A 12,946-nucleotide genomic window follows, 5' to 3' on the forward strand; every position below is an offset into this window, starting at 1 on the left:
GTTTCTAAGAACTTGTTTTATGAATCTGGGTGCTCCTGTATTCAGTGCGTATATATTTAGGATAGTTAGCTCTTCTTGTTGCATTGATTTCTTTGCCATATATAATGTCCTTCTTTGTATTTTTTGATCTTTGTTGGTTTAAAGTCTGTTTTATCAGAGACTAAGATGGCAACCCCTGCTTTTTTTTTTTTTTTTTTTTTTTTTTTTTTTTTTTTTTGCTTTCCATTTGCTTGGTAAATATTCTTCCACCTCTTTAATTTGAGGCAATGTGTGTCTTTGCACGTCAGATGGGTCTCCTGAATACAGCACACTGATGGGTCTTTACTCTTTATCCTATTTGCCAGTCTGTGCCTTTTAATTGGGGCATTTAGCCAATTTAAATTTAAGGTTAATATTGTCATGTTTGAATTTGATCCTGTCATTATGATGCTACCTGATTGTTTTTTCCATTCATTGATGCAGTTTCTTCACAGTGTCAATGGTCTTTACATTTTTATTTGTGTTTGCAGTGGCTGGTACCAGTTTTTCCTTTGCATATTTAGAGTTTTATATTTTTATTTTTTTTTTGACATGGAGTCTTGCTCTGTCGTCCAGACTGGAGTGCAGTGGCACAATCTTGGCTCACTGCAACCTCTGCCTCCTTGGTTCCAGCAATTCTCCTGCCTCAGTCTCCTGAGTAGCTGTGACTACAGGTGCATGCCACCACCCCAGGCTATTTTTTTTTTATTTGTAGTAATGATGGGATTTCGCCATGTTAGCTAGGATGGTCTTGATCTCCTGACCTCATGATCTGCCTGCCTCACCCTCCGAAAGTGCTGGGATTACAGGTGTGAGCCACCTCACTCAGCCTAGATTCTTGATATTAGTCCTTTGTTCAGAAAAATGGTGTACGAATATTTTCTCTCATTCTGTAGGTTGTCTGTTTACTCCGTTGATAGTTTCTTTTGATGTGCAGCCTGTTTAATTTAAATAGGTCCCACTTGTCAATTTTTGGTTTTGTTGCAATTGCTTTTGAGGACTTCGTTAGAAATTTTTTGCCAAGGCTGATGTTCAGAAGGGTGTTTCTTAGGTTTTCTATCAGGGTTTTTATAGTTTGAGGTCTCATATTTAAGTATTTATTTTATCTTGGGTTAATTTTTATATATGGTGATAGGTCCAGTTTCTTTCTTTGGCATATGGCTAGCCAGTTATCCCAGCACAAATAATTGAATAGGGAGTCCTTTCTCCATTCATTATTTTTGTCAACTTTGTCAAAGATCATTTGATTGTAGGTATGCTGCTTTATTTCTGGGTTCTCTATTTTCTGTTCCTTTGGCCTATGTGCTTATTTTTGTACCATTATCTAGCTGTTTTACTTATTGTAGCCTTGTGGTATAGTTTGAAGTTGAGTAATGTGATGTGGTATAGTTTGAAGTTGGGTAATGTATGGTTTTGTTCCTTTTGCTTAGAGTTGCTTTGGCTATTTGGGCTCTTGTCTTGGTTTCATGTGAATTTTAGAATAGTTTTTTTTCCTAATTCTGTTAAAATGATGTTGGCAATTTGATAGGAATGAAAACGAATCTGTAGATTGCTTTGGATCATAGGTCTATTTTAACAATGTTGGATCTTCCAATCCATGAACATGGAATGTTGTTCCATTTGTGTCATCTATGATTTCTTTCAACAGTGCTTTGTAGTTCTCCTTGTAGAGCTTTTTTATCTCCTTATGTATGTTCCCAGGTACTTGTGTGTGTGTGACTGTGTGTGGCTACTGTAAACAGAATTGGCTTCTTGATTTGGTTCTCAGTTTGAATGTTATTTGTGTATAGAAATGCTACTAAATTTTGTACATTGATTTTGTGTCCTGAATTATTACCGACATTATTTTTCAGGTCTAAGAGCTTTTTGGAAAACTCTTTAGGGTTTTCTAGGTATTGATCCATCAACATATCAAAAAGTTAATTCACCATGATCAAGTGGGCTTTATTCCTGGGATGCAAGGTTGGTTCAACATACACATCAGTAAATGTGATTCACCATGGAAACATAGTTAGAAATGAGTCATATGATCATCTCAGTAGATGCAGAAAAAGTTTTTGATAAAATTCAACATCCTTTCATCATAAAAACACTCAACAAACTAGTCATCAAAGTAACATGCCTTCAAAATAAGAATTATCTATGACAAACCCACAGACAACATCATATTGAATGGGCAAAAACTGAAAGCATTCTTCTGAAGAATTGAAACAAGACAAGGATGCCCACTCTCATCACCCAATTTTCAGTACTGGAAGTCCTATCCAGAGCAATGAGGCAAGAGAAAGAAATAAAAGGCATTCAAATACATAAAGAGGGAGTCAAAACTACTATGTATTATAGGCATCAACAAATAAGTAAAGATATTTACGATAAGGAGAGCTTAGTCTCTCACTGATGGAGAAAGGAATGCCCAATATCAAAGGTGAAAGACTAGAATGCACACATTGGGGATGGACTTCAATTAAAGTTAGATAATTATAGATAGATGAAAGGATAAAGAATAGATAACAGAGTTAGATAAATATATACAGACAGTTATATGAGTATGTACATGTAGGTCACATTTTAATCAGAGGCCAGAAAGCTTATGAGGGATGACACCAGTAACAATAAGCATGTATCTCCCAGATCTAGGATCCAAAGCTGAAAACATCAGCTTTTTTTTTCAGTAAAGTCTGCTTTCAGGCTAGAAGTAGGAAATATGCAAGATGAGACTGAATTTTATTCTAAAAAAAAAAGAAAGTTTTTGAAGAGTGATAAGTTTTATTAGAAAGACACAAGAGTCAGTTGGAAGTAGATTCTTCTCACCAAAAGTATAAACATACATACATATGTGTACATTATGGCATATATATACTATCCATTATATATAAATATAAATCATGATAATATGGATTAGAATACTATGAATAAAGGAAAATACTTAAGTGGACACAGATATGAATAAATTAATAAAGGAGAATTAAGAGAAAAAATGGCTTTTTAAAAAATTTTTTGTGAGACCGGGTCTTGCTCTGTCACTCAGGCTGTAGTGCAGTGGTGTGATCTCAGCTCACTGAAACCTCAGCCTTCCAGGTTCAAGCAATTCTCCTGTCTCATCCTCCCCAGTGGCTGGGATTACAGACAAGTGCCACTATGCCTAGCTAATTGTTTTGTATCTTTAGTAGAGATGGGGTTTTGCCACGTTGGCCAGGCTGGTCTCAAACTCCTGGCCTCAAGTGATCCACCCACCTCAACCTCCCAAAATGCTAGGATTACAGGTGTGAGCCACCATGCCCGGATGGCATTTTCATATGTGGAATTTTGGCAGGAAGTATCTTAACTAGATGATTAAACTTGATATCAACAATATTTAACAAATCATCACCAGTGCTGCATGCTAAAAAAATTGCTGAAAAGAAAACCATATAATTTTTGTATTATTCTTGCCAAAATGCAAACTCAGAATTTAATCATAAGGAAACATAGTATCATGCAAAATAAGGGCATTCTTTAAAATGAAATGGCTTCTACTTGACAAAATGTTCAAGGTCAAACGTTACTAAGGAAGGGGATGTGATTGTTTCAGAATGAAAGACTTATTAGCTTTGACAACACTATATAGAATTCTACATTAGATCTTGGCCAGTAAAATTAAAATAGCTAAAGAGAACATTTTTGAGACAAATTGAATCAAATGACTTATAAACTTAGTGCTATTACTTACATTCCTAATGGAATATGACAAATAACAACAAAGCATAAAATCTTAAACCCTTTTTAGTAAATTATTAATCTTATTGTTCATAGTGTTGGCAAAGTTATTCTGAGACTGTTGGACATATTATTGTGTAAGCAAATGTTTAATGATGTTGGTGTCACTGAGAGCTTGAATTTCAAGCATGGAAAAAAATATACATAAACAAAAGATCTAGATTCATGCATTGAAGCAAAACCCCTGACAATATCAGTATGAAATTTCTTCTAATTAAAAAATTAACTATACATATACATGTGTGTGTTTATATACATAGATCAACATCTATACACACATATATTTAGGCATATACGTGTGTGAGTCCTAGCTTTGTCAACTGAAATGTCTTAGAAAATAAATAGCTCAATATGTTAGTATAAACAATGGTGTCCTTATATAAAATATAATGAAAATAACCTTAACCCTTTAAGAAATTGGGTGATTTTAACTTTGGGGAGATACATATAGAAGATATGCATGGACAATTTTGGCATTTTGGAAATCAAAGAAACTAACAAAATATACTATGGTCATGTCAAAATAATTCAGGGGTTTCCACTAACTAATGATTTGATAATTTAAGCATCAATAAAGGATAATAACCACAGTGAATTGAAATATATAAAATGCATTTAGTACCTTTTTAATAATGAACCTAATTTAGGGGGAGGAGGGCAAAAAAACTTTGAGAAAACTAGGGAATCAAGTCAATTATAAGAACTGATAAAGTGACAAAATCAAATGGTTATTTTGCCTTCTTGATTAACATTGTTTCTCAGGGTAACCAAATATTTATTATTGGAAGCTTCTTTCTGTAGAAACATTTCAACTAATTCATAGATAAAATAAATAAAATATCCCCCAACTTGCAACCCATAATAATTAATGAATCCAGGCAATAAATATCGCAAATTGCTAACATTAAAAAAGATTCAATTATCAGAAATTTGAAAAATTATGTACGGAATATTTATAACTAAAACCATTAAAACTTGTAGAGCAGTTACTAAGTTTACAAAAAAAATGGTGAATGGGAAAACAAAGACATCATAGGATGCAATGTTCAAAACTCTAGATTCTGTGAACTTTACAGAGCTAGTGACCAGTTTCTCTAACAAATAAATTGCAAAAAGAGGTGTTGGAACACCTATGCATTAAATTGAATTCTGAAAATATACTAGTGGATTGCAATGTATGAACATGGTTCAATCTATATTCAAATAAACCAATGTAGATGATATAGATATAATCAATGGATAAATGTAGATAAACTATGAGTGATGCATGTAAATATAAACCATTAGTTATGGAGAAGGTCAACAATATGATTAAAAAAATTTACTAACCAACTTTTAATGATGAATAGAACAAGAAAAACAAGGCAGAAGTTAAATAAGAAAATTTATAGACGACTTAATACTATGAACCAACTGGACTTAACAAACATATGTATAACATGCCACTAAACAACATCAGAAAACATGTTCTTCTCAAGTGCACATGGAACATTTAACAGATTAGACCACATGCTAGGCTATTAAACAAGTCTCAATGAATTTAAAATGATTGAAATCATACAAAGCTCTCCAGACATAATGACATAGACTTAGAAATCAACAATATAAAGAGATTTGGAAAATTGACAAATACATGAAAATTAATCAGCCTACTTCTAAATAATTAATAGGTTAAAGAAGAAACCAAATGGGAAAATAGAAAATGAAAATGAAGATACACATAACAAAAATTATGGGATGCAGCTAAAGTATTCCTTAGAGTCTAATTTGTAGTTGTAAACACCTACATTTTAAATCTATGACAAATCCCAAATCAACCTAACCTACAACCTTAACACACTGGAACGAGAAGAGCAAACTAACACAAAACAAACAAAAGAAAACATAATAATACAGATTAGAGTGGATTACTGAAATATAGAATAAAAAAACTATAAGGAAGAATCAACAAACACAAACATTGATTATTTTTAAAAAGTAACAAAATTTGACAAATATCTACATTGACCAAAGAAGATAAAAGAAGACAGATTACTAACAGTAAGAATGAAAGAGGATACATCAAACTGACCGAACAGAAATAAAAAAGACTGTAAAGGAATATTATAAACAATTGAATATTAGAAAGTATCAATAGATCTGTAACAAGTAAAAAGATGAAATTAGCAATTTAAAAACTTTATACAAGTAAAATCCCAGACCAAGATGGCTTTGCTGGTGAATTCCTCAAAAATTTAAAAAATTACTACCAATTTTTCACAAACTCATCCAGAAAATTTTAAAAAAGAGAGGTACATCCCAGTTTATAAGGCAAATATTACCAAAATACCAGCATCAAGGTCATTACAAGAAAAGAAAGAACAGACCAATGTCATTTATAAACTTTAAGTCATCAAAAAAATACTAGCAAACTAAATATGGCAACATGTAAGAAAGGATTATTGACCATTGCCAAGGGGCATTTATCTTAGTAAATTTGTTTAAAAAAGAAACATATGATTAAATTATGCACTAAATAAAGACACAATCATGGATATTTAAAATCAAATGGAGATGATATTAATAAATTGTTAATTTATATTAGATGTTTAATGATATTGTGATGATATGGTAAATAAGAGTATCTATCATTCAGAGAAAACTGTGGAAATATTTAAAGCTATATAATAAGATGTCTGGGATTCATGTTAAAATAATTTGGAGTTGGAGAATTTAGGTAGAATCATATAAGAAACATGATTAACCATGAATAGATATTTTTTGACACTAGATAAATGGTATGCACAAATTCATTTTAGTATCTTCTCTAATTTTGAATGTGTTTAATGTCTTCCTATGCAAAGAGTTGAAAACATATAAACTTACATTAGTCTTAAATTTTATTTTTAAGTAATATGCCTGAGAAACAGAATATGAAGAACAAAGAATTTTATACCAGATTAAAATATATACACACTAGCAATAGTCAAATACAGAATAGCTATTACAGACAACCAAATAATTTACATGGTGAACAAAATTCAGATTTTCTGTATGATGGCTTACCAAGTAAATCCTAGTGGAATTGATAGAATAATGCTTCTAAAAATTCAAAGTGTGGAGAAGAAAACTAAAAAAAAAAGAAATAAAATTTTAAAAATGTATTTCTATTTTCTAATGCAAAAAACAGAATAAAAATTGAGGAAATAGTCCAGAAAGTTGGAATAAATAGAAAATTAAAATGTTTACTTACATCTATTGTAGTGTTTATTTTTATATTTTTAACAAACAGTATAATTCTTGTATCACCCGAATAGAAATTTAAAAATTCTTGAATAATGGTGTTATTATTTCAGATCTAAATTTTAAAGTAAAATCTGCAAAAGCCTATCTACTTTGTGTTCATTTATGGGAAATCTTTAATATTTTTAAATCTTGAATGCTTAAAATCTTTTCTACTTTATTCTTTAACTTAAAATGTTAGCAAAGTGGAGTATGGAAAAAACACTTGTTTTTCAATAAATTGCATGAGAAAAGTTGTAGCTTACATTTGGTCTTTTTTGTTTGTTTTCCTAATCTTTCCCATCTATCAGTGTTTTTCACTGTTTAATTTGGAGAAAACTTTTCTCAAATTAGTCTTTATTTCACTCATTTGGGATTTTTACTATTTTATTCATCTGAGTTTTCTACAACCTCAATTTCTTTGTCCTGCCTCCAATGGGAAATATATGTATGCCATTTTATTTATTTAGTTTCTTAAAATTACTTATCTGATGTTATTAACTTGTTTTTCATATAACCCTTCTCTTTGCCCTAATCAAATGTATTCTATGCTTTTATATTTTCATTTCAAGTTGAATGGACAAAAAAATGTCGCTATCAATACAATTGGTTAAGGAGAAAAACGAGGTAAGGATAATTACATTTCACGTAGCCATGGAAAACACAGCCTGGACTACTTAGCAGTATGTAGTAGATGTACTTCTTTCTCTTGGGTATAAAATTAACATCTTCGAACTGGGAATGGCCCCCAGAAAAAGCTGAATAGTCTTCCTACCTACTTAATAAGATTGAGTAATACTCTGTTACAGGCAGCAAAGATAGTGAGAGCCTACATATTTCTCTTTTCAAATTTTTAATGCTGTAAACCTCTAACTACTGTAAAGGTTTGATAATTCTTCTTTGACAGTTATCCAGATAATCAATGTAATTTTTATTTCTTTTTTAATAGATAGCTATATATTTTCATGCAATTCTGAATAGGGCTTTTGGGGGTAAGGAATAGATGCCCTCTTAAAGAATACATATTATCAAATATTCACATACATGTATTTGAATGAGTATATTGTTAATGTATATACTTTAGAAAACCTGAAAGCAGGTTGTGTGTGTGTGTGTGTGTGTGTGTATCAAGTAAAGTTTAGAACTTTAGAGTCCGGAATTAGGATTCACAGTAGATTGGAGAGGGCCGTCCAGCTGTCGAAGGCAAGTTGTGTTCTGAATGTGCCTGGAATGCTCACTATGTTCAGTTCTGAATGGAATATTAAGTATTACAGGCATTTTATTTTAGATATTGGTAAGGCATTCTCTTTGTTTTATCTTTTTTAAGATAACCTTAGTTATATTAAAGAAAGAGCATTAAATATGGATAAGACCTTATGCTTTCTTATTACTACTTGATTTTTCTCTACCCCATACAGCTCTTAAAATGAATTAAAACACCTAAATTATTTAAGTATTGGGCTCTGTGGATAATATATTTTTCTGTGTAATTAAAAGCCATTCCATTATTTTGTAATGTTCAAAGGTTATTACTGTTTAAATCTCTAAAAACAAAAAACCAGAAATGCAGTCCCATTTGAAAAAAAATCAAATATTAGAGGAAAACCTCAAGAACCCTTCTTTTCCTATCACAAATGGAAATATTATATTTCTCTAAAACAGAATATTAGAGAGACACCACCATAAACTTTCCCTATCAATCTAAAAGCTTCAGAGGGCTTTAACTCCCTACTACATAGTCAGAATTGATTCTTGTAAACTACTTCTGTGTCTGAAAAGGTCTTAATTTGTTGAGACACTTCACCTCAAGCCTTATATTTAAATGTTGTACCACATATTAACCGTAGTTTTAATGTTATTCTCTCTGAACTTCAGATTTGATTTTTAAATTGGGAGATCAAAATTGGTAAGAAAACATATTTTCAGGCTATGTTAGAGACCTTACAGGAGCTGCTTTTCTCTTACCACCATTGATGATTATATGTATGAGTTACTTGTGTCTATGTGAAATGTATAATAGTGATTTTGTATTAATAAAAAAAACTTAACCCTAAGGAATTTATAATTCAGATAGAATACTGTTAGGAAAAAACAGGATTTCTCTGGATTGCTTTGAGTTAGAAGCAAGGATGGCTGCTTTGTAAAATTCACAGAACTAAAATCTAACATTTCAAAAATATCTCAAAGCTATGAATCAGTTTTCAGTTTATTATGCTTTTTCTCCCAATCTCCAATTGAAAGTATTTTAAAAATTTAATTTTCTGGTAGATTTTATTTTTATTCTGTTTCATGAATTTGAAAACTTAAAAAACACAATAAATACTTGAGTTTTAAGAGTTTTATTTCAATTGAAGACAAACTTTGCTAAAAGACATTTTTTTTCTTTAGCCATATAATTACTCTTGCCTAATTAGCCTTTAGCTTTGTTTTTCTTGAATATATTTTCATTATATCTCTTCAAACTCATTAGCACTATTTAACATAAAACACTGGACTCCCACTTGGGAACGTTTTATTTTATTTCATTGTATATCACAGCATGGTCTTTACTGTGCATTCACAAAAAATGTGTCTAATAATTCTACAAGGTTATAACATTCTATCGCTGCAGTGAAGTTAGAGCCTTGCTGTAACAAGAAGCAACATATGTTTTCTATCCTCATCTTGGAAGACTGATTTCCTAACAACTGATGCTGGAGATGCATCATTAACACATGGCTAAAATTGCTTAACTGCCTTTTTAATGAAATTCAGAACATAGCACCTTTCTTCGAAAAGTAAGGTCATTTAACTTAAGCTAGGTAAAAACCATTAACTCTGTTTTAGAAAGCAAATCAGTTTTTTGTGTTCTTAAATTGTATAAAGATGTAATCTAATCCTGTAATTTATTTATAATATCTGGTATAATTATTTTATGTTAAATTTATATATATTACTGTGAGAAATAAAAGCTCTTTTGATTTTTTCTTTGTATGTTATATACACAAGAATATATCTACTGCCTTGTGTAACATTCTCTGTCAAGGATAATAACCATACATAAACACAAACCGAATACATTGAAAAAAACTAATAATTTGCTCATTGATATAATTTATCTGCATCACTTGGGGGTATTATCTTATTTATTCATTAAGTAAATATTTACTGAGCAATTATTATTATATGTTAAAGATAGTTTTGGCTCCTTGGGTAATAGCTAAAACTATTTTTTACATATAATAATAATAGCAAACACAAGAAAAAATGTATCTGTTCTCACAGAGCTTACATTCTAAGACAGTGACTCACATAACACAATAAAGGTGAAATGTAACCAGTCATTTGGTATGTTTTACAGTTATGTGTCCTAAAAAATCAAATTTAAAAAAATTAAACGGATTGCAATTTATTTTCTCAAGGCTGCAATTTTAAAAAATGTTATTTAAGGCAATTACCATTAGGAAAAAAATGTTCATACACTTTAATAAGATGTCAGCTTTATGCAGAATGGAGAGGAAAAAGTGTATCAGACAGAAGGAAAAGCCAGATTGAAGTCTTAAATTAGGAGAATGCTCAACATACATAAAGAGCAGAAAACAAACCTTTGAGGAGGATAGTAGTTTAAGAAATGAAGTAAGGTGCTGGGTGCAGTGGCTCATGCCTATAATCCCAGCAATTTGGGAGGCTGTGGCAGGTAGATCACTTGAGGTCAGGAGTTTGAGACCAGCCTGACAAACATGGAAAAACCCTGTCTCTATTAAAAATACAAAAATTAGCAGGGCATGGTGGTGCACACCTGTGGTTTAATGCTATATTTATTGGGAATCTATTTTATGTAAATGTCTAAATTAGTTCCTTTAGAGGATACAAAGGCAATTAAAAAATAAATTTAATTGCTTTGTGCTTGCCCATTCTATGGTAGTATGAGGGAAACTGATAAATAGGAAAGGGAAAAGGAACTTGGAAAAATATACATATATTTGATGAGGTTGATATTTTCATGATATCAGATATTTCCTTTTTACTATGGTACTTTCACCATCTTATAAAATTTTGTGAAATATTTAACAAAGGACTTTTTTGTATTAATGGTCTTTGTCTTTATTATTGCTAAAAGATAATAGGAATATTTAAATGGTTCAGACAGACATGATTTGGAAAATAAATAACAAAATTCATTTTTCTAGGAAAGAGAAGCTAGTATGTGTAGGTTGATAAATGAGATTTTATTTAATCTTACTGCTTAGATTTTTATGCTTTCTCTGCATTTTTCAAGCTGTCTTTTAAATTTAAATACATTCAAAAGAAAGCTTCTTTATTTTTTTTGTATCAACCACAGTTTAGCTAAATAGATTACATGAGTCACTCCCTAGCTTACCATATGTATTTATCATTGTGATAAACAAAACTAAAAATTAGTATCTGTTTATTTAAATAGATGTGAGCAAGCATTTATCTGATAAAAAGCTTAAATACCATGTGCCTCACATAGAAAAATAGTCCTATACATACAAATATAGGTACAAGAATAAAAAGAAAAGGATATGGAGGAAAGGAACAAAATATCATCACTCCTTTAGCAGTGCCAATATGCTTCCTCTACTGAAGGATATTATTTTCCTTATAAAGAATAAAGTCGGCTGCCCTCTTTCCTTCTCTCACCCTCATACACACACACACACACACACACACACACACACACACACATAAATATATAAAATTCCAATTTTGGTTGAGATTTACTTCACACTATATAATCTAAGGAAAGAAATTTCTAAGGCAGTGAGTAATACAAATTATAGGAATACAATATTACCAAAAATAAGCCTTGATAATTTCTTTATAAATATGATTATGTATTGTGTGTATTATGTAATGTAGTCATTATCCACTGCATTCTAAGATTAAGTTAACTCTCCTGAACATTTTTGTAGAAAGAACTGACAATGGTGATGGCTTATGCAAATAACAGATCAATATCATTTCTCTTTGTACTTACAAAAAGTCATTTTATAAATTAATATATATATGGGGTATAAACAGAAACTTTTGTCTGAAAAACACCTTCAGAGAAAACCTTTTCTTATTATTATCTCAAAACACTTAATTTTATTTTATTCCAATTACAAAAATGTCCACTGATATTGAATAGTAGATGACATTTTAAAATTTTTCTTCAAAATTTAAAATCATCACATCTCCTATTATGTGAAGCGCTATAATTTAGTCTCCACAAAATTGTTTTTAATGGCTTACCATATTTTATCTTCTCTTTCATAGAAGGATTTGACAGAAAACAGGGAGGTGATACTGTAGATTTAAGCTCTATTTATTTTTAAGTCCTACTGTTAATGCATTTTGCTAAAGGGCAGGTTGCAAATGTGAACCCAGAGTATTAATGCAAAACTATTCATTTGGCAAAATCTTTCAAGTGAAAATGTGTAAGCAAATGATATCAAGTGAACCATTTACCCTGAAGGAAAAGCTGTCACTAATGCTTTACCTATCATCTTGTTTAAAGTTCCTGGCTTCAAATATATCTTTACATTTTTCTCTAATAATGGAGTATCTCTTAACACCAGAAAGATGTGCCTAGTTTAATGGTGGGGTAGGAAGAGAGACTTGTTCACTCATGGATTTGAGAATACCACAAAATCTTTTAAGTCAAATAGCAATTATCTTTATCCAGCTTCACCCCTGACCTCAGTCTTGCCCCCTCTGGGCTAGTAGTATACTTGGAATCAGTGTTCTGCATAGCAGCAAATCAATATTGAACGCTTTATTGTATTTTCTGGAAATCAGGGGTTATAGGGAATTCTATAGACTATATGAAATCAGGACTTGTGATTACAAATGAAATTTTGAGATCACAGATTTGGAGGAAACCTTAAATTATTTTACCAGTTTCTGGAAAGCATGTTCTAGTCTT

Source organism: Symphalangus syndactylus, chromosome 4 (genome assembly GCF_028878055.3).
Source record: "Symphalangus syndactylus isolate Jambi chromosome 4, NHGRI_mSymSyn1-v2.1_pri, whole genome shotgun sequence".
NCBI lineage: Eukaryota > Metazoa > Chordata > Mammalia > Primates > Hylobatidae > Symphalangus > Symphalangus syndactylus.